This window comes from Aegilops tauschii, chromosome 1, assembly GCF_002575655.3.
Source record: "Aegilops tauschii subsp. strangulata cultivar AL8/78 chromosome 1, Aet v6.0, whole genome shotgun sequence".
NCBI lineage: Eukaryota > Viridiplantae > Streptophyta > Magnoliopsida > Poales > Poaceae > Aegilops > Aegilops tauschii.
The window spans coordinates 334,190,793-334,214,749 of NC_053035.3; positions in this window are offsets into that span (position 1 = coordinate 334,190,793).

The window sequence follows — 23,957 nt, forward strand, 5'->3', positions numbered from 1 at the left end:
CTGTAGTCGGAGCTGTTGATAAACCTGGAGAAACGCTCGCAAGGCCTTGTGGCCAGGTGCTAGTGGTAGACGAGGACGTCATGTCGCACACACAATTGGGCGACGACAACCTTCTGATCTTGCCCGACATGATCGCTGGTGAACTCGAGGTCGGAGCCGACCACTTGGTACTTGCCCTCAGCAAGCAACTGCTCCATAGTTTGGATGGAGCTCTCTACCGAGACCGGCTCATTTGTGTACACCACCGAGAGGTCCTTCCCACTCACGTGGGTGTCCACTACGTGATGCGTGGTGAACCGCCCCCGTTGTCGTCGTTGGCCGCTGGGAGCGCCATTGGAACCGCTGGATGTCCTCTCTATATGTGTCATCGTGGATGTGCTTATTGTGTCGTGTGACGCGATAGATGAAGGTAAATGACCGCGGGAATAAATGGTGGCCGGATGGCCTGGATTCTCGGCACGTCTGCATGGCAATTTTTGCAGCGGGTAACTGCATCGTGGCGCCATGCCCGACACAACCGCATGCATAATGGCAGCACGAACGTACGTGCACTACAAAAAAAGACACATCCGTGAAATTTTGGGCCGAACAAATATTTTTCTGTCATGCTTATGACACTTCTATGACGATAATTGTGACAAAACCCGGTATCATCATAGATGTGGTGGGCTCCTACTTCTATGACAAAAAATCATGACAGAAAATGGGCTTTTCGTCCTGGGCGGGCCGGAGACGCAGCTGCATGACATTCTTTGGGCCGTCCATGACGGAAAAACCGTGGTAGAAGCGAGGGCGAGGAAAATATCGGGGGGAGTTCCTGGTTACAGTGGGTGGTTGAGGGCCGAGCGATGCGCGTTTCTCTCGTACATACGCACGTGTGTGCGAGGCGTTGGGCTCTAACTGAACCCGAGCGAGGCGTTGGGCTCTAACTGAATCCGAGCGATTGCACTGCAGGCTACGCATTACTGAACCCGAGCGATCGATCGATCCCTTGCTGTTAACTGAACCCGAGTGATTCCTTCGCTACTGCTGCTAATTGAAGCCGATCGATGCTGCCTCTGAATGAACAGTGAGTGTTGTTGGGGGGGTTGGATGAACAGTTCCTGGTGGGGGGTTGGATGAACAGGACCCCGTGGTAGTAGAGGCCGTTGCCACTGGATGAAGAGGACCCCGATCGAGCCGGTTGGGGGGTGGATGAACAGGACCCCGCGGAGGGATGGATGAACAGGACGACCCCGTGGAGGGCTGGTTGAACAGTAGCTGATGGAGGGCTGGATGAACAGTAGCCCATGGAGGGGTGGTTGAACAGGACCCCGTGGAGAGGGCTGGTTGAACAGTAGCCTGTGGAGGAGCGCGCGGTGGAGGCTGGATGAATAGGAGCCCGTGGATGAACAGTTGCAGGTGGAGGCTGGAGGAGGTCGACGGTGGATGAACAGTAGCCCGTGGAGGTTGGAGGAGGTCGACTGTGGAGATGAACAGTATCCCGTGGAGTCCCGTTTTGCGGTACGCCACACCCCTCCCGATGAACAGGACCCCCGTTTCAACCGTAGCGCTCCAACACAAGTCCGTTTTCTCCGTTTTGCGGTACGCCACACCCCTCCCGGTCAACAGGACCCCGTTTCGACCGTAGGAGGTCCGTTTCCTCCGTTTTGCGGTATGCCAGACCCCTCCCGATGAACAGGATCCTGTTTCGACCGTGGCCGGTCGAACACAAGGCCGTTTCCTCCGTTCTGCTGTACACCAGGCCTCGTTTCCATCGGCTGTTCCGTCCAAGCCGGTTGGCTCCCGATGAACACGACGTATTCGCCTCCCCATGAACACGAGGCATTCCATTGCCTCCCCATGAACACGGCGACGACGCAGTTTCTCCGTTCCGACCCAGCCATGTAGACGAGTCCTGGCCGTACGTATGCGCGAGTAGGCGTTCGAGACCCCGCCCGTATGTACGTACGTGGCCGTATTTACTTTCTTGCACCCTGGCCGCTGTACGTACGTGTACATGCTACGTTCGCGCCTCTACTACGACACGTGCGTGCCTCTACATCGACCAATATGTACGTACACGTTCGCGACCAGAATGACAACGCTACGTACGCTTCGACCAGGTGGGCCCCGACTGTCAGGCACTTCCTTGCGTGCGAAGATGTAGCTGGTGGGTCCCAGCAGTCAGAGGGCGAATCATTTTTTTCGCGAATGGGTCTCTGATGTCAGGTGGAGGAATCATTATTTTCCGCGTAATAAGGAGGCACTTCCTTGCTGCGGCCGTGGACCCAGCTGTCAGCCTCTCCACGTACAGAATCGAGCAGCATTGATAGGCTATCCATGGACGAACTCTTCATTGATCATATAACATAATATTAGTACCCAAAGTGTACTCCAAGATGATATAAAACTTATGCGCACAAATGAAAAATGCAGCTTATGATTACAAATGTGTAGATGATAATATACGGTACCTGAAAAAGTGAGGAGCCAAACACCAACTTCCTGTGATCATTAAACGGATCACGAATTACACCCAAGGTCTCCAGTTTGGGCGTAGAGACGACAATTATTTGCGAAGGTTTATAACAATTATCAAGGAGCAACCTTTGAAGTGAAGGGGAATCTTCGATGATGAGCTGCTGTCCTTCAAAACAAATTCCAATGCTTTTAAGGTGAGGCGACTTTATTTGGAGACAACTGATAGGGATTTCTATTCCCAAAACAATCAGCAGGCGCTCCAGGGCAGGGCAACTGGAGTGGATGATGCCGTGCAGTGAGGCCTCTGACAGATAAACCACCACAAGCGGAAGTTTTTTTAGCAGTAGGAGTTGAAGCATTTGTACCAGATCGTTTGGTAGATAGCACCAGGTGAAGGTGGCGGTGTGGAGAGAGGAGGAAAACCGCGAGATAGACAACGGTGGTGTGGGCACGAATTCTTGATGTGTTCGTGGTATGAAACTTTCATGGTAATGGTAGAACTCAAACTGCTGGAGTTTTCCGAATTCAGGGGATGTCAGCCAAGCGTCCACCGTGCCGGGTATGGACAACAGGTAGCGTGTCGGGATGCAGAGGCGTTGAACGGGGCCCTACTGGTGAGAGGAGATGATGGCTCTGAGGAGATCAAATTCAGGAAGGACCGATATCTGACGACAGTCGAGATTGAGGGGCGCGGTGCGCCATAGAGGGCGCCACCGAGTTGAGAGGACTTGTGTACGGCAGCAATCCTGGGTGGGGAGAAGCGAGATGATCTCCTCAAGGATGACGTCTGGGAGACCGCTGATGCGGTCCACCGGAGATTCTACCGGTTCCTCAGATCCGGGTGGGGGGGGGGGGGGCTCGCCGCTTCTCCCCGCGCTGCTGGGTGCGGGATCTACAACCGGCGTCGCTGCTGGCGGGAGCCTCATCTTCTTGGCGCTGGGGCCAGCCGACTCCATTTTCCTTGTGGGCGTCGCGCCGAGCTCACGGGTTTGAGCAGAGTAGCCAGAGACGAGCCTAGTGGCAGTGTGAGTGGGGAAGAAGGAGGGCTGGGGTTTTCTGTAGGAGTGGAAGAAGAGGAGCAGGCGTTTTCTGTACGAGTGAGGAAGAAGGTGAGCAGGGATTTTCTGGACGAGTGAGGAAGATGGGGAGCGGGGGGGGGGGGGGGATTGGGGGGAGATGGAAGCGGGAGAGCGAGCTGCAATATAAGTGGAAGCGAGGAGGAAGGAGGGTTTTTCTGGGATCGCCCCCTCTTCAAGAAATATGGGCTTCTCCTCGCAAAAAACAAAAACAAATGGGCTTCGGCTGCCCGTGTTTCGTACTGGAGGGCCTTGTGCTAGAGGCATCCCGAGACACTCTCCAGCTTATTGCCCATTCGAAAGAAAAAAAAGAGACGTTTCCAACTTATGGCTACTCATCGGTAACCTTTTTCAACTTGGCATCCACCAAATTAGAGGATGCGGTACTGGATGCAGACACTCACACTGGTCGCGTAGCGCGGCAAAGTGAGGTGTCAAATAACATGCCTACAATATACTTACTAGATTGTGAAGGTTCACAGGCTAGTCAACATTCACATTAAACTAAGCTTCAGAAGATACGATATGCATACTAACATTCAGAACAACAAAAGTTCAGCATGTTTATGCATCTCAATGATTCACCATACTATAACCAATACAAAGCTGTGAGAACGTGTGGAAATAAGGAAAATCGGTTGATGCTTCTCTGAGCAAAGGGCCTCCCTGTGCAAGCATTAATTTCCTGGGCATGCTTGTTTCTTCTCAATGTTGCGAGCACTTTGAGCATGTTGGCAACTCCACAGCTAGCTAGCTGCCTCATCTTGCAATTGATGCTGACACATTTGCAGCAAACACATTAGGTAATAGAGATGACTCAACATGAGTCCATATTGTGTAGTTCCCCTGAAATCATCTTCATTGTCCTGAATCTGAAAAGATAGGAAAACAATAGCTATACTTAAACGGTGTTGCAAAATAGTAGCACATATCAATAGCTCGGCATGACAAAACACGATCATCTGGACGAAGGGGATACTGACCTGCCTGAGGAAGATTATATATAATTTCATAAGTCCTTGGTTGATTTCCACCTTCGGCTGCACTGCTTGTTTGCTCCTCCACACATGACATGATCGTTCCACACTGCAATCAGCAAGTCAACGTACAAATAAGCTTATTTCATCTTGCGGTGGTCATGGTACCTAGTTACGAATGTAGGAATACCTGGAGCACCATGAGGTTAGCTGATAGCAGGTAGATGCAGCCATATAAATTTTGTGCGGTGCTACCAAAATTGAGGTTTGTATCCCTTCCCGTTATGAGAATTCTTCTTGAAGTTGGTAGAATGTGACGGCTTGTTTTTTCATCAAACTTGCCTTTCCCCTGAGATTTGTTCTTGTTGTTTTGGGGCTGGTTGGGCTGGAAGTTCTTCTCGTGTACCATGTGGGCACTAGAAGCTCCCTCAGCGACCCGAGCACGTGTGTCTTTTGCTCTCGCCTTCTCTTCAAAATCAAGAGTGCTAATTGATGTCTACTACGCAACCTTCTTCTTGTAGACGTTGTTGGGCCTCCAAGTGCAGAGGTTTGTAGGATAGTAGCAAATTTCCGTCAAGTGGATGACCTAAGGTTTATCAATCCGTGGGAGGCGTAGGATGAAGATGGTCTCTCTCAGGCAACGCTGCAACCAAATAACAAAGAGTCTCTTGTGTCCCCAACACACCCAATACAATGGTAAATTGTATAGGTGAGCTAGTTCGGCGAAGAGATGGTGATACAAGTGCAATATGGATGGTAGATATGGGTATTTGTAATCTGAAAATATAAAAAAGCAAGGCAGCAAGCAATAAAAGTGAGCGTAAACGGTATTGCAATGCTTCAAAACAAGGCCTAGGGTTCATACTTTCACTAGTGCAAGTTCTCTCAACAATAATAACATAATTGGATCATATAACTATGCCTCAACATGCAACAAAGAGTCACTCCAAAGTCACTAATAGCAGAGAACAAACGAAGAGATTATTGTAGGGTACAAAACCACCTCAAAGTTATCCTTTCTGATCGATCTATTCAAGAGTCCGTAGTAAAATAACACGAAGCTATTCTTTCCATTCGATCTATCCTAGAGTTCGTACTAGAATAACACCTTAAGACACAAATCAACCAAAACCCCAATGTCACCTAGGTACTCCAATGTCACCTCAAGTATCCGTGGGTATGATTATGCGATATGCATCACACAATCTCAGATTCATCTATTCAACCAACACAAAGAACTTCAGAGAGTGCCCCAAAGTTTCTACCGAAGAGTCAAGACGAAAACGTGTGCCAACCCCTATGCATAGATTCCCAAGGTCACGGAACCCGCAAGTTGATCACCGAAACATACATCAAGTAGATCACGTGATATCCCATTGTCACCACAGATAAGCACATGCAAGACATACATAAAGTGTTATCAAATCCTTAAAGACTCAATCCGATAAGATAACTTCAAAGGGAAAACTCAATCCATTACAAGAGAGTAGAGGGGAGAAACATCATAAGATCCAACTATAATAGCAAACCTCGCGATACATCAAGATCGTGTTGAATCAAGAACACGAGAGAGAGAGAGATCAAACACATAGCTACTGGTACATACCCTCAGCCCCGAGGGTGAACTACTCCCTCCTCGTCATGGAGAGCGCCGGGATGATGAAGATGGCCACCTGTGAGGGATCCCCCCTCCAGCAGGGTGCCGGAACGGGTCTAGATTGGTTTTCGGTGGCTACAGAGGCTTGCGGTGGCGGAACTCCCGATCTAGGTTTCTTTCTGGAAGTTTGGGTATATATAAGAGGTGTTGGTGTCGGGAACAAGTCAGGGGGGTCCCCGAGGCGGCCACAAGGTAGGGGGGCGTGCCCAGGGGGTAGGGCATGCCCCCCACCCTCGGTGGCCTCGGGACTCTTCTGGCCCACCTCCAGTACTCCGTGGGCTTCTTCTGGTCCAAAAATGATCTCCGTCAAATTTCAGCTCAATTGGACTCCGTTTGGTTTTCCTTTTCTGCAAGACTCAAAAACAAGGAAAAAACAGAAACTGGCACTGGGCTCTACGTTAATAGGTTAGTCCCAAAAATCATATAAAATAGCATATAAATGCATATAAAACATTCTAGATGGATAATATAATAGCATGGAACAATAAAAAATTATAGATACGTTGGAGACGTATCAAGCATCCCCAAGCTTAATTCCTGCTCGTCCTCGAGTAGGTAAATGATAAAAAATAGAATTTTTGATGTGGAATGCTACCTAACATATTTATCAATGTAATTTTCTTTATTGTGGCATGAATATTCAGATCCATAAGATTCAAAACAAAAGTTTAATATTGACATGAAAACAACAATACTTCAAGCATACTAACAAAGCAATCACGTCTTCTCAAAATAACATGGCCAAAGAAAGCTATCCCTACAAAATCATATAGTCTGGCTATGCTCTATCTTCATCACACAAAATATTTAAATCATGCACAACCCCTGTTTCAGCCAAGGAATTGTTTCATACTTTAGTATTCTCAAACTTTTTCAATCTTCACGCAATACATGAGCGTGAGCCATGGACATAGCACTATAGGTGGAATAGAATGGTGGTTGTGGAGAAGACAAAAAGGGAGAAGATAGTCTCACATCAACTAGGCGTATCAACGGGCTATGAAGTTTCCCATCAATAGATATCAATGTGAGTGAGTAGGGATTTCCATCCAACTCGCTTGATCACGAAGACCTAGGGCATTTTGAGGAAGGCCATCATTGGAATATACAAGCCAAGTTCTATAATGAAAAATTCCCTCTAGTATATGAAAGTGATAACATAGGAGACTCTCTATCATGAAGATCATGGTGCTACTTTGAAGCACAAGTGTGGTAAAAGGATAGTAGCATTGCCCCTTCTCTCTTTTTTCTCTCATTTTTTTGTTTTTGTGTGTTTTTTTTTGTTTGGGACTTTTCTCCCTTTTTTATGGCATCTTTTTTTTTCGTCCGGAGTCTCATCCCGACTTGTGGGGGAATCATAGTCTCCATCATCCTTTCCTCACTGGGACAATGCTCTAATAATGAAGATCATCACACTTTTATTTACTTACAACTCAAGAATTACAACTCGATACTTAGAACAAAATATGACTCTATATGAATGCCTCCGACGGTGTACCGGGATGTGCAATGAATCAAGAGTGACATGTATGAAAATTATGAACGGTGGATTTGCCACAAATACGATGTCACCTACATGATCATGCTAAGAAATATGATAATGATGAAGCGTGTCATAATAAACGAAACAGTGGAAAGTTGCATAGCAATATATCTCGGAATGGCTATGGAAATGCCATAATAGGTAGGTATGGTGGCTGTTTTGAGGAAGGTATATGGTGGGTGTATAGTACCGGCGAAAGTTGCGCGATACTAGAGAGGCTAGCAATGGTGGAAGGGTGAGAGTGCGTATAATCCATGGACTCAACATTAGTCATAAAGAACTCACATACTTATTGCAAAAATCTATTAGTCATCGAAACAAAGTACTACGCGCATGCTCCTAGGGGAAGGGTTGGTAGGAGTTAACCATCGCGCGATCCCGACCTCCACGCATAGGGAAGACAATCAATAAATAAATCATGCTCCAACTTCATCACATAACGGTTCACCATACGTGCATGCTACGGGAATCACAAACTTTAACACAAGTATCTCTCAAATTCACAACTACTCTACTAGCATGACTCTAATGTCACCATTTTCATATCTCAAAACAATCATAAAGAATCAAACTTCTCATAGTATTCAATGCAATTTATATGAAAGTTTTTATTATACCCATCTTGGATGCCCATCATATTGGGACTAGTTTCATAACCTAAGCAAATACCATGCTGTTCTAAAAGACTCTCAAAATAATATAAGTGACGCATGAGAGTTCATCTATTTTTTCAAAATAAAGCCACCACCGTGCTCTAAAAAGATATAAGTGAAGCACTAGAGCAAACGACAAACTACTCCGAAAGATATAAGCGAAGATCAATGAGTAGTTGAATAATTATGTAACTATGTGAAGGCTTTCTAACATTTAAGAATTTCAGTTCTTGAGATATTATTCAAATAGCAAGCAGAACAAAACAAAATGACATTTCAAGGATAGCACCCATCATGTGAAGAAGCAAAAACTTAGGCTTAACCGGTACTAACCGATAATTGTTGAAGAAGAAAGGTGGGATGCCTACCGGGGCATCCCCAAGCTTAGATGCTTGAGACTTTTTGAAATATTATCTTGGGGTGCCTTGGGCATCCCCAAGCTTGAACTTTTGCGTTTCCTTAATTCCTCTCATATCATGGTTTCCCTAAATCTTCAAAAAACTTCATCCAGACAAAACTCAACAAGAACTCGTGAGATAAGTTAGTATAAACCAATGCAAAAGCCTTATCATTCTCTACTGTAGAAAATCACAAAAATTATTATTCAACATTGCATACTAAATGTCTCTACATATTTAACACTCCTATCCTCAAATAGAATCATTAAACAAGCAAACATATGCAAACAATGCAAACATAACAGCAATCTGCCAAAACAGTACAGTCTGTAAAGAATGCAAGATTCCTCATACTTCCCTCACTCCAAAGATTATGAAATTCTACCAAACTGTAGAAACTTTATCAGAGCTCAATATGCAAAAATTTTCAACATTTTATCATATTCTGACTTTTCTAGGGAATTTTTGCAACAGCGGTAAACTTTCTGTTTTGAAACAACAACATGTATACTTGCAAAATAAGCATGGTAAGGGCTATCCTTGAAATTTTTATTGAAAATAAAGATGCATAACATTAATATAACTAACATAGAGCAAATCCTAACAAAATAAATTGATGCTCCAAGTAAAACACATATCATGTGGTGATAAAAATGTAGCTCCAAGTAAGGTTACCGATGAACAAAGACGAAAGAGGGGATGCCTTCCGGGGCATCCCCAAGCTTACGCTCTTGGTTGTCCTTGAATATTACCTTGGGGTGCCTTGGGCATCCCCAAGATTAGTCTCTTGGCACTCCTTATTCTGTAGTCCATCGAAACTTCACCCAAAACTTGAAAACTTCACAACATAAAACTCAACAGAAAATCTTATGAGCTCCGTTAGTATAAGAAAATAAAACCACCACTTAGGTACTGTTGTGAACTAATTCTAAATTCATATTGGTGTAATATCTACTGTATTCAACTTCTCTATGGTTCATACCCTCCGATACTACTCATAGATTCATCAAAATAAGCAAACAACACATAGAAAACAGAATCTGTCAAAAACAGAACAGTCTGTAGTAATCTGTATCATTCGAATACATCTGTAACTCCAAAAATTCTGAAATAAATTTCTGGACCTGAGGAATTTTACTATTAATCATCTTCAAAAAGAATCAACCTAAAATAACTCTCCAGTAAAAAATGACAGCTAATCTCGTGAGCGCAAAGTTTCTGTTTTTACAGCAAGATCGCAAAGACTTCACCCAAGTCTTCCCAAAGGCACTTGGCACAAACACTAATTAAAACATAAAACCACATCTAACCAGAGGCTAGATGAATTATTTATTACTAAACATGATCAAAAAGCAAAGTACAAAAATAAAATTGGGTTGCCTCCCAACAAGCGCTAACGTTTAACGCCCCTAGCTAGGCATGATGATTTCAATGATGCTCACATAAAAGATAAGAATTGAAACATAAAGAGAGCATCATGAAGAATATGACTAGCACATTTAAGCCTAACCCACTTCCTATGCATAGGGATTTTGTGAGCAAACAATTTATGGGAACGATAATTAACTAGCATAGGAAGGCAAAGCAAGCATAACTTCAAGATTTTAAGCACATAGAGAGGAAACTTGATATTATTGCAACTCCTACAAGCATATATTCCTCCCTCATAATAATTTTCAGTAGCATCATGAATAAATTCAACAATATAACCATCACACAAAGCAGTCTTTTCATGATACATAAGCATATAATTTTTGTTACTCTCCACGTAAGCAAATTTCTTCTCATGAATAGTAGTGGGAGCCAACTCACCAAAATAACTATCATGTGAGGCATAATCCAATTGAAAATTAAAATCATGATGACAAGTTTCATGGTTATCATTTATCTTTATATCATACATGTCATCACAATAATCATCATAAATAGGAGGCATGCTTTCATCATAATAAATTTGCTGATCAAAACTTGGGGGACAAAAAATATCATCTTCATCAAACATAGCTTCCCCAAGCTTGTGGCTTTGCATATCATTAACATCATGGATATTCAAGGAATTTATACTAACAACATTGCAATCATGGTCATCCACTACAAAAAAAGACACATCCGTGACATTTTGGGCCGAACGAATTTTTTTCTGTCATACTTATGACACTTCTATGACGATAATTGTGACAAAACCCGTTATCATCATAGATGTGGTGGGCTCCTACTTCTATGACAAAAATCATGACAGAAAATGGGCTTTTTGTCTTGGGCGGGCCGGAGACGCAGCTGCATGACATTCTTTGGGCCGTCCATGACGGAAAAAACCATGGTAGAAGCAAGGGCGAGGAAAATATCGGGGTGTTCCCGGTTACGGTGGGTGGTCGGGGCCGAGCGATGCGCGTTTCTCTCGTACACGTACGCGCGTGTGTGTGAGGTGTTGGGCTCTAACTGAACCCGAGCGAGGCGTTCGCCTACTGAACCCGAGCGATTGCACTGCAGGCTACACATTACTGAACCCGAGCGATCGATCGATGGCTGTTAACTGAACCCGATCGAGCGATTCCTTCGCTACTGCTGCTAACTGAAGCCGATCGATGCTGCCTCTGGATGAACAGTGCGCGTTGTGGGGGGAAGGGGGGGTTTGGATGAACAGTTCCCGGTGGGGGTGGATGAACATGACCCCGTGGTGTTGCCTCTGGATGAACAGGACCCCGATCGATCGAGCCGGTTGGGGCTGGATGAACAGGACCCCGTGGAGGGCTGGATGAACAGGATGACCCCGTGGAGGGCTGGTTGAATAGTAGACGGTGGAGGGCTGGATGAACAGTAGCCCGTGGAGGGGTGGTTGAACAGGAGCCCGTGGAGAGGGCTGATTGAACAGTAGCCGGTGGAGTAGCGCGCGGTGGAGGCTGGATGAACAGGAGCCCGTGGATGAACAGTCGCAGGTGGAGGCTGGAGGAGGTCGACGGTGGATGAACAGTAGCCCATGGAGGCTGGAGGAGGTCGACGGTGGAGATGAACAGTATCCCGTGGAGTCCCGCTTTGCGGTACGCCACACCCCTCCCGATGAACAGGACCCCCGTTTCGACCGTAGCACTCCAACACAAGTCCGTTTCCTCCGTTTTGCGGTACGCCACACCCCTCCCGATGAACAGGACCCCCGTTTCGACCGTAGCGCTCCAACACAAGTCCGTTTCCTCTGTTTCACGGTACGCCAGACCCTTCCCGATGAACAAGATCCCGTTTCGAACGTGGCCGGTCGAACACAAGGCCGTTTCCTCCGTTCTGCGGTACGCCAGGCCTTGTTTCCATCGGCTGTTCCATCCAAGCCCTCCCAATGAACACGACGACACATTCCGTTCCGACCTAGCTGGTTGGCTCCCCATGAGCACGACGATGACGCTGTTTCTCCGTTCCGACCCAGCCATGTACATCAGCCCTGGCCGTACGTATGCGCGAGTAGGCGTTCGAGACCCCGCCCGTATGTACGTACATGGACGTATTTACTTTCTTGCACCCTGGCCGCCGTATGTATGTGTACATGCTACGTGCGCGCCTCTACTACGACACGTGCGCGCCTCTACATCGACCAGTATGTACGTACACATTCGCGACCAGAATGACAACGCTACGTACGCTTCAACCAGGTGGGTCCCGATTGTCAGGCACTTCCTTGCGTGCGAAGATGTAGCTGGTGGGTCCCAGCAGTCAGGGGGGCGAATCGTTTTTTTTGCCCGGACGCACTTCCTTGCGTGCGAAGATGTAGCTGGTGGGTCCCAGCAGTCAGGGGGAAACGTTTTTTTGTGAAATACGGTGGCCCGTCCGGTGGGTCCCCGCTGTCAGGTGGAGGAATAATTATTTTGTGCGTAATAAGGAGGCACTTCCTTGCGGCTGCCGTGGACCCAGCTGTTAGCCTCTCCACGTACAGTACTCTTCTGATGGAAGTCGGTCGTTGACCACATTGACCACGCCGTGCCGAGAGCACCACGACGGTGGACGACGGCGAGGCCTAGAAAGGGGACGACGCGGCAGTGGAAGCCCGCGCGGAGAGGAGTACGAGGGTTCACTGGTTCGGCTGTGGTGTGAGGCTGCCGTCACCGCAGAATAACAGGGGGTGTGGGTGAGTAGAGGGATGGCCTGGCCAGCGGTGGGAGTAGTAGGGGGCGGTGAGGCCTCCGCGGCATCACAACCGGCCACAGGAGGCAGGAGCACGCGGCACGATCGACACTGCTTTGGGCGGCTGGAGCAAGAAGACCAGAGGTTGAAAAAGCACTACGGCCGTTGGATGGACATCATACGGTCACTGCAGCTAGAATCATTTATATTGACTAAGTTGACAAAGCCCTTGGTACGCGTCAACTTAGTAGGCCCACAGGCCAGCCTCCGAAACAGTGCGCCCCAGATGTCAGGGGGAGGAATCATTTTTTGGGCGGCTGAAGCAAGAATATCCGAGATTGAAGAAGAAGCACGACATCCGGTGGATGGACATCCAACGGCCACAGCTGCCAGAACCGTGTGTTGTTGACAAAGCCTTGCATACGCGTCAACTTAGTTTTTTAGGGGACGCGTCAACTTAGAAGGCCCACAAGTGTGTGGCATAGAACATATAGCCCATTTGCGATTTGTAAGAATGTACAACCCATTTTTTAATTCTAATGAGTTCACTACAACCCATTTTTTAATTCTAATGAATTTACTACAGTCCATTTACAGTTTGTTAAAAGTACTGCCCATTTTCTAGCTAGGACAACGGTTAATAATTTCAACCAACCGCTCAAAACATAATTCAAAAAAACTTCCCATATTTTTATGGGATCCGAAATATTTTTATCCGAAATTTCTAGTCAGATTAAATATAATTTCCAAATAAAGTTGTATTACGTTAAAATCCAACGAAATATTGCGCGCGCAACAAGTAATGAAATTAAAAGTTTCAAATTCCAAAAATAATATATTTTTAAACTAATTACGCGTTTGGTGCATTTTTTATAGTTACTGCCCAGTTATTATAATTACATCCCATTTATTATTTCTTAAAGTCCATTTTCTTGTTAAGCCTAATGCATACCTCCTAGGAAAGTTTGCAGCCAAGCGGGGCGGAGAATAACAAGTTGACCCGGATATTGTGTACAACTGTCGGCCCAGTTGCATTGCTGATGTTGAAAAAAGGCCTGTGTAGTACAGTACAACCTAACATGGCTACTCAGCCCACATTCAGCGACGCCGGAAAGGCCCAAACAAGGCTTCTGTACAACTTTTTGAAGTCACTGAGCTCAATTAATAACTTAAGAAAAAAGTTAGATTACAGTGGAACCTAATTAAAAGCTGTCACGAGCAAAGAAATAATTCAACGGGTCCCACTTGTGCATGTGTGCGTGTGTGTGTGTGTGTGTGAGAGAGACCCATCGGTCGATGCTCGTAAATACATCTTTCAGCCATATGCATTGCTGATGCTCAGTAAAAACTTATATAGTTGACACAATCATATAGAACATCATAGCACACTGAACTTGCATACAAAAATTTCACGCAGGCGGCACAATCAGGATGGAAGCAGTGGATCGCTACGGGTAGGGCTATGTTGAAACCAACGAACTCGTACATAACGGTTCATCATCTTTATCAATGACGGGGACATATCTTGAATGCTGTGCAAAGAAAACAGACAGACAACACAATAAGTTCTGCTAGCACATTAAGTTGACGTACAACCCTTTCTAAAAAAAGTTCAGGTACAAAATTAGAACAGGTCACAATCAAATGTACTGGCACATCAGTGCTTCACACCCATAGCTCGGATTTAACTAGTATCTGACAAGATTCAGTTGTTACCTCAAATTAGAGCACATCCAGGCAGCCAGCCTTGCCTCTTCTCCCAAAGAAGCAGTGGCCTTCGCCGCGCGATGGAGTAGGCCATGTGCCATCCATCGTTCTGAGCAACACAGGGAAAGTCTGACGTTGACTCCTGTAATGGACATTGTCGGCGGACCCTGGCACCAGCGGCGGAGGCAGGACTTCGATTGATGGATTGACCACTTCTTCGACATGCACGAACACTTGATACAGGTACATCCCTAACGTGGTCCGCGGCGGCCTTGGTGGCGACGAATAGTACAACCCCGGTTCCTGCATCGGTATCTCAACACCAATCACCTTCGGTATGGTGGACGGCTTCTTCATCCATGCCATAACCGTCAGAGCCCAGCTGTCTGGAGGAACAAACATACTTACGAGCTCACCTCCAAGGTCGTTGATAAGCTCATTCATGGACTCGCTGTTCCAAGCACGTCGAGGCATGCCGTGGAAGGTAAGCTTTGTTAAAAACTCAAGATCAGAGGGCACCGAGCCCCATGCTGGGTGCCACCGATCAAAGCTGACCAGCGTGCCATCGCAGAACAAACGTCGGGAAGATTCGAACACACGACTGCAGTCGAAAGTTTTCCGGAACCTGACAAAGAAATCAGCCGGTGGCGGACAGACTTCGACGAGCAAGTCACTTATTTGGATGCCGTGCGCAATCCAAGAGCTTTGACAAGGTCGTCCGGCGAGACGGGAGGCCGGTCGCCGTTGATGGTTACCATCAGCACTTTGCCGGTAAACTGGTCGTCAAGCGCCGCCATGCCACTGTTGAGAAACAACACGCAACGACCGAAGGCAGGACGGACCTTAGGATCTCCGGCTTGGAGATCCGCGTTGACCGGCGACATCATAGTGCGCTTGAGTATAGGGAGTACAGGAGGGGGATTTGGGGGAACTGGAGTAGGAATCGAGATTCCAGAGGTGGGGGAGGGGCGGGAGATTGGGGATGAAAAGGTAGCATGAATTTCGAACACGCGCCAATATGCTCTCGGTGCGCAAGCGCACGAAAACACTGGTGGCGCCCACATGTCGGCCTAAGAGTCCTTATTCTTTCTTTTTTGGAGAGCCCGGCCTGAGAGTCATAATTGACATGTTTGGCATTGTGTTACTACTCGGCCCATATTCAACGACAACTCACTGGCCCAAACAAGTGTACATCATCGAAAAGACACCGAGCTCAAATTATATAGCTTGAAAAAAGGAGATACACTCTGAACACTGGAGAATGGTGATGCCCTCATTTAGCCCACCAGTAGTTCGAGACAATAAACAGTTCGAAACAACGATATATACAACATTCAAACACTGACTAGTGACTACTACTGACATAAATAGCAAGACATGATAGTTCATCAGAAGTCTTGCTACACCACCAAAACGCACCCATCTGCAGCGCTCAGACTCTCGTGATCCAGACGAGAATGACATTCTAAACAGAGGCAACTATTACATAGTAAGAGTGACATAGACGAGGATGACCAAATGACAAGGAATATGCATAACAAAAGAAAGAACTACCCATCCAGAACAAGCAGCAAAGTCAACCAAGTCATTCGAAGAGATGATCCAACATCATCATAATTTGCAGCCCCGCTTCAGCGACCAATGATCCGGAGACACCAGTACTCCACCCTTTCGATGCAATAGCCCAATTACCTATCAACCTGAAGGCTTGAACCACATCACTGCTTGTCATAATTGAGACATCCAAGGATCAAAGTTAATCCGGATGCCTTTGTCATTCTCACCTTCTTTTGCCTGCAGGCTGTATCGTTGACAAGCAGGGGAGTTTGCTCCCGAACTCGTAGGGCTCGCCATGTAGACACAATTTTCCATAGCAAACAGAGCCTCTCTGCCATCAAGGTCCTTGCCAATGGTGATCTCCTGGTTAATCGGATAATTGAGTCCGAGAAACAGAGAGTGTGAACCAAGGCTGTTTACCCGCCTCCAACTAAAAAATCCTGAAGGCCCCAACAAGCTGGTATCCTGCTCATAGACGTAACAACCACTGTTCGGATACTCACGTATTTCACGGTGCTTGTATACATTGGGGTTTTTGCAATATAACTTTTTTGGCTCATGTGTCCGAATGATCATCAGTCTTTTGCCGTCGTCTGATCGAGCGAGGAACCAGTTGTGCTTCCCTATTTTGGCAAAGGTGGTGTGATTACAAAGTGCAGTAACTATAGGGACACTGTATCATATCAAAAAGGACAGACATTGTTAATGTAAGATCAGCATTGTTTAGAGTATGAGTAGGATAATGCAAGAAACAACATTGATATGTCCCTGTTGGAACTGGGAGGAAAATACAGGGAAATGTATACTGGGTTCGAAAATATAGAAGTGCCATGCATGGTTATACTCATGTTATCTCGCAATCGATTCTTCACAGGAAACTACCATGTCATGCATGTTATGTAATCAAGTTCTGTCCTCACAAACAAATTCTTCAAGGTAACTAACAGACCATGCATTGTTATATACTCGTGTTCTGTGGGCAAATTTTTTGTGAGGATATTATTCTAGCCATTGATTGCTGAAGGGCGAATATAGGTATGTACACATGGTAAGCATTACATGATTTCACTACTTCCAAATATAGAGTTCTCCATATGCACATTTACTTCCCTAATTTATGGTTAGATGAAACCAACAGTGTGGTGCATGTTTCTACATCATGAAAATGAGGAAACTAACATGGCCATTGATACACACTCATATTTAGTAGTAGTATATAGATTACTGTAAAATAAGGAGAATATCCATATATTCCTAACCGTTTGATTATTCAGGGGTACAAATTGGCTGTAATGACATGGTCATAATCGCATGAATTAACTCATTCCAAATATAGCTGATTTACGGCGTCTCTAATACATTGCCATAGTTCTACTCAAATTCTGCTCAAATAGGGATATGCCAATCATCACAAAAAGTTCAAACAGTGTCATGGCGTCATCATTAACATGAGACGGAAACAACTTACACGGGCCGTCCCAGCAATACATGGTGCCATCTTCTTTGTCGATCATGTAGATGATGCCATTGTGTTCAATAGCATCACAGAAGTGTGTATCAGCTTTGACGATGATCCACTGCGAGCTGAGTTGTCTCGAGCTAAAGAAGGCACCGACGTAAAGATAGGCGAGTCCGCGGTCGAACAAGGCAATTAGCTTGAAGTCTGCGCAATTCACATGTCATGTGGGCACTTGGAAGATTACAATCTTCTGCAAAACAAGGTCCGTCCAACTGACGTGGTAATCCAGATGACTTGGACCGCGATGGTAAAACTCTATATAATCCAACGGAGGAAGGATAATATCATGGGAGGTCTGGAAGTTCATGAGCACCAACTTTTTACCGTCTTCTCTGAAGGCAGCCATCCAGTGGGAGTTCATGCCGACCCAGTACATACCTGCCAAGAAGTTTCGGGCGATGGTGATCGAATCGAAGTCGAGGTAAATGATGTACGGTGACCCACTACATACCTGCAAAGAAGTTTCGGCTAATGGAGATCGGATTGAAGTCGAGGGGCATCATGTACGCCTTCGTATCATGGTGAGCCAATCTCGCAAGACCAGATAGCAGCAAACAGGGTGTCTTGAAAAGCTTAGGCCTCGCTTCGACGATGGCCGTGTGCATGTCCCTCGAGCATGCAGCCAGCCCCAGGGTGCTCAACATATCCATACACGAACAACAGAGGTCGAGGATGTCACTGGGGAGATTGCTCCAATCGCGGCTCATATGGGTGCTGCGCAGTTCGCGTTCGGCCATGGTGGAGTTTGGAAGGTGGGTTTTTTGGGGGCTTGATTTACGGGGGAGAAGGCTGTCGGTGATGGAGCGGCTAGCGAGGGAATAGTGGTACTGGGGGAGGCGAGTGAGGCGACGGTACACAGGGGCACAGTGAGATGGAGACGGAGATGGAGATGGAGTGGTGCTATGGGAGGGGAGAGGGAGACGAGGCGAGGCATGCTAATGTGCTGTACAGTAGCGGTGACAGACTGCACAATGCACAGGGTGAGGCTGACTTTGGTAACCTGAACACGCCACCTGGACTAGTGTTAGGCGCAGGGTGTTATCACTTCACTGTGAGGACCGGATGAATAGTTTTTTGACCATCAAGTGTACCATAGTTGTACTACTACTACTACTACTAGTAGGAACATGAGTACTCCAGTACTGTATAGCAGAAATAGGTCTCCCGTGCTAGCATGCCTGTTCACGTCATCCTCCAGGTATCATCCATATTGCGAGCAGAACCAAATTCTCATGCATGCGGAAGCGCGAAGATGGGCCTTTTCTTTTTGATGAGGATAACCGTGTATTCCTTAACCAGAGAATGTTGTGTCTCCCACGCATGCGCCAATATCCATCTGAACCAGCCACAGCACATTTTTTATCTGTTTGCATAGGTCCCACCTATCAGGAAGGATGGGCACGCACACGAACAGGTACGACTCCTCAGTCTACTCGCATAGCCTTTTAGTTTAGTCTACCTAGCCGTCTAATCAACTGCCTGCACGCCACTTCTCCCATTTACTTCTCCATCGGGAACCGATTTTCCTCGGCTTCTTCACCTCCCCTTCGTCTTCATTTGCGTCCAAACCCCACTGCGTTCACATTGTTTTAACCTCTTTAAATAATCATCTACTACTTCAGTTAGACTAGCCATCTAATCCTAATTCACCAAACCATAGCCCTCCGTTCCAGCGGTTCCAAATGGTGAAAGAGATCGAGATGCAGGTTTTTAGCGTCCAACATGTCCTTGTCGAAGGCTCGTTGAGCATAATTGCCACCGTCACCGTCCACCCAAGGGTTGTTCGGAAGTGGATCAACAATGTATCCAACTCCCTCGAAAAGGTAGAGACAAGGGTCATCGGTCTCGACGCAGAGTACACGGAGCGTGCCACTGGGAAGATCCAACGCGCCGCCGTCCTTCAGCTGTGCCTCGAAGATGATGTTTTGGTGTACCACATCATACACGCACCCTCCATCCCAGGTGAGCTTCATGATTTCTTGTCTTGGGAGGACATATACTTCTGTGGGGTAGCCATCGAAGGGGACAAACAGAAGCTGGAGCCGTACAACCTTGATTTGAAAAGCATCGCTGACCTACAAACCAGAATAAAAATTCTTGTAGAAGATTGTGATAAACAGACACCAACCCTATTCGACGTAGCAAATTTTGTGCTCGGTACAAATCTTCAGAAGGGTGACGATACGGTGGCATTAAGGTCGTCTGGATGGGAGAATTATCCCTTGACGTACGAGCGGATAAAATATGCTGCCCTCGATGCCTTTGTGAGTTTCGAGATAGCTGCAAGGTCCAAAGAGCTTGTTGCGAGGCCGTCTCCCACAGAAAATGAGAACAACAAGAAGAAGAAGATAAGGCTGCACCAGCAGCAGGGCATTATGGATGGATGAACTATTTCCTCTCTTGTAAAAAGAATTATTCCCACTCGGTGTATATTGCTATAGATGGACTGTTTCGATGGTGTGCATGTCTTTGGAACAAGTAGTAGCGTGGGTCCGCTTGACTATAAGGAACTATTTACCCACCTAGCTTTCTCTACTACTCCTTCCAGTGATCGGTTGCAATGCATGTGTCCGTAGACATGACAGCTTGTCCATGGAAGTTCAACTACGACGACCATCACGTTTCATCCACTGCCACTCGCGATTCCCACGACGCCGCTCCAACCCATGGCTGTCCGATCTCGGGTTCTGGCAAAACCCTTAAGGTTCGAACTCTGGAGTGCACACGAAGATCTCTCCCTCACTGGTCACGCCCTCACACGCTTCGCGATCTCTAGGCTAGCTCGATGAACTTGCAACACAAGGGACACAAGATTTATACTAGTTCGGGCCACCGTTGTGGTGTAATACCCTACTCCAGTGTGTGGTGGTGGATTGCCTCTTGGGCTGAGGATGAACAATACAAGGGGAAGAACGGTCTCCTGAGGAGAGGTGTTCTTGTGCTTGGTGAACTTGTGTGGGTGAGGATGATCTGAATCAGTTGCCTCCTATGGTGGTGGCTAGTCCTATTTATAGAGGCCTTGGTCCTCTTCCCAAATATTGAGTGGGAAGGGATCCCACAACGGCCAATTTGAAAGGGGACAACTAGTACAGCTTATCCTGACAAAAGTAGTCTTCACCTGCAAAAGGCTCTGGTGGTGACGCCGTCTTGGGCTCCACGGTGACCTCCGTCCTGCTGGTCTTGGTCTCGTTGCATCGATAGGGAAACCTTTGCCTGACGCCTCGGAACTCCTCGCCTGCGCTTGCCTCCTTAGCACCAAAGAGGAAACAAGGACACTGTGTGCACTGGCGCCCGCCTGGCCTTGGTCGTCACGACTCACGTCACTGGAAGCTCGCGAGGTTTGCCTTGCCTTGATCTCTCCGCCCCTCGCGAGCCAGCCTGGCGAGGCCGCTCCTGAGGAGGTCTTGTGTCGTCCGCCTCATGAGGCTTGGCCCCTCGCGAGGGTCTTGAAAGCTTGTTGTCTCCGCCCCTGGCGAGCCAGCCTGGTGAGGCCGCTCCCGAGGGGGTCTTGTGTCCTCCTCCTCGCGAGGCTTGGCCCCTCGCGAGGGTCTTGAAAGCTTGTTGGTGAAGATGGGCCGTACAGGCCTGCTCGCAGAGCCATGCCGTGGGCCGCAGGCAGGTAAGTCTAGGGATCCCCGTTCCCAGAACACCGACAGTAGCCCCTGGGCCCAAGGTGCGCTCGGACTTGGCTTCGAGGCGAAGCCAAAGGGCAAGTGCGGAGCACCGTGGGCCCCCACAGCCTGCGGCCTTGGTCGACGCGTGGCGGTTGATTGGACGTGGGCGTCTCTGCTTCCCCACGCTGCCTCGGCAACTGCCCGACTTGACAAGTCCCTGCGACATGCAAGGAAAAACCATTATTACCTGTGATCATGGGGCGCTGGTTGGCCTTCTCCTGCTATAAATGTGGAGGGGGCGGAGCCCCCATTGCCCATCTCTTCCTATTCCGCTTGCTTCTCCCCCCTTGCTCCATTGCTAGCAGTGACACCAATGGCGCCGTCGAAGAGGTTCTCCGCCGCGGAGAAGGGGAAGGCCCCTCGCGAAGGGCCCGACTCTCTGATGCCCGAGCGTGGACGTGGCCATCCCCGCAAGCACACCACGACCCCCGCCGTGGCCCTCCGCGGCTGCGGCGGTGCTGCTTCGCGTGGCAGGGGTCGCTCCGGTCGCGGCAGCCCTGTTGATGAAGGGAGACGCGTCGTGGTCGCACGGCCTCCCCGGCCGCGCTTCCACTCGGCGGAGGTGCTGACGGAGTTCGTCGTCTGGTCGGAGGACCCGGCCGGCAACTGGCTTCAGCTTCCGCGCTTCTTCGCCGACAAGCTGCCGGCCGCAGGTCCAGGCGGGCTCTGGCTGAAGGCGACGGCTGCTGTAGCAGAGCTTCCTGGGTCGCGGTTGAGGTCTCCATCACTGGCAACATAGCCCTGGCCCGCGGCTGGCAGACGTTTGCCCGCGCACGCGGCCTGGGTAGGCAGTGCACCCTTCACTTCAAGTGCGACAGTGATGCGACCCTCTACGTGAGGGTGTTTGGGGAAGATGGTCGCCACGCCGGATGCTGCCCCGAGGTCAACAACGTCGACTAGGTGCTCGGCCTTGGCGCTGGTCGTGACAAGGATGAGGGTGAACCCGCCCTAGGCGTCGACCGCGTCTCGTCCAGCTACGGCAGCTCTTCCCCCGGCGACAGCTCCAGCAGCAGTGGTTACAACCAGCCACCACGCCCGCTTCGAAGGTGGCAGCGGGTCGTCTCGTCGCTGCGCCCCTGTGAAGCGCGAGGAGGGGTCTAGTTGAGCTCGGGTCAGCACCAAGAGCCCGCCTTCACGGTCCACCACAGGGGCATGCGCCCCTTTTATCTTGTTCTTCCTTTCCTTCCTGTATTAAGAAAGAAACCAGTATGGGGCCCCGGAGGGGCGTGCAACGAATTATGATTTCCCAGTTATAATGCTATGTTCATCGTCCCTGTGCTGTGTCGCAACATCATTGTTTTATGTAAGGATAACTTAGCTTGACGTGCCTGGAGCAGTCTTCTCTCCACGAGGTGCTCGCTTCCTGGTGCCTGTCGAGGCCCCCTTGGCCTTGTAGGCGCTCAGAAACTGCAGAAAAAACTTGTTAGGAGGCTTAACGTTTTCTCGAGCCTCGGTCGCAGGCGCCGCTGGCCTTGACCCTGCGCTTTGTATCACGGTACCCGTGGGGCATGGATTAGAAGAAGTGCGCCAGCTTGTGGGCTCGAACGAGAGTGCCTCGCGAAAGGCAGAACAAGAAAAACGCTCACGAGGGAAGGAAAATGTTCACGAGGGCACCTGTCTAGCCCCCTCGTGAGGAATGCGAGAGAGAGTACAGGCCAAGCCGAAAACGAAAACGGAGGCAGAAGGCAACGAAACCAAATCACCCGAGAACACCAGAAGCAAACTTCAATTGAAGAGGGGCGAGCCAACTACGAAAAGCAAATGAAAAGCCGCGTCCGGCGCCTAGTCTAGTCTTCAAGTCTTCTCACCAGCGCGGAGCTAAGTGCTGCCACTAAGACGTGGGAGGGAGCCCCCGAGGCCCGAGGGCGGCACTCCTGAGACTCCGGGGCATGTACAGCCCCACTCATTATTACGTGAGAGTGTCACGAGCGGAGACCTTCACAGGCAGTGGGCCTTCTTCACAGGCGCTGGGCCTTTCATGGGTAGAACTTCCGAAGGTGTTGGATGTTCCAGGCGTTCTGGATGGGCACCCTGTCCTATGTCTCCAGGCACGCGGCGCCAGGCCTGGAGACATGGACGGCCTTGAACGGGCCCTCCCACATGGGTGAGAGCTTATGCAGCCCTTCCCTGGAGAGGACCCGCCTCAGGACGAGGTCACCCACCTCGAGTGTCCTGGGGCGGATGTTGCGGCAGTGGTACTGCCGCAGTGCCTGCTGATACCTTGCCGCCCGCAGTGCAGCTTCGCGGCGGCGTTCGTCCCCCAGCACGAGGTCCATCCCCCGCATGGCGTCCTGCTGCATTTCATCAAACACCAGGACCCGTGCGGAGCGATGCTTGACCTCGTGAGGGAGGACCGCTTCTAATCCGTAGACGAGGAAGATGGGGTCTCGCCCGTTGGCTTGGTGGCGGTGGTGCGGATGGACCACAACACGGACTGGAGCTCGTCATACCAGCCCCTGCCGCATGCCTCGAGCTTCTTCTTGAAGGTCCTGGTCTTGAGGCCCCTCAGGACTTCTGCGTTGGCGCGTTCGGCCTGTCCATTGCTCTGGGGGTGCGCCACGGAAGCGTAGCAGATCTGCGTTCCAAGGTTAGCACAATATGTCCTGAAGAGACTACTAGTGAACTG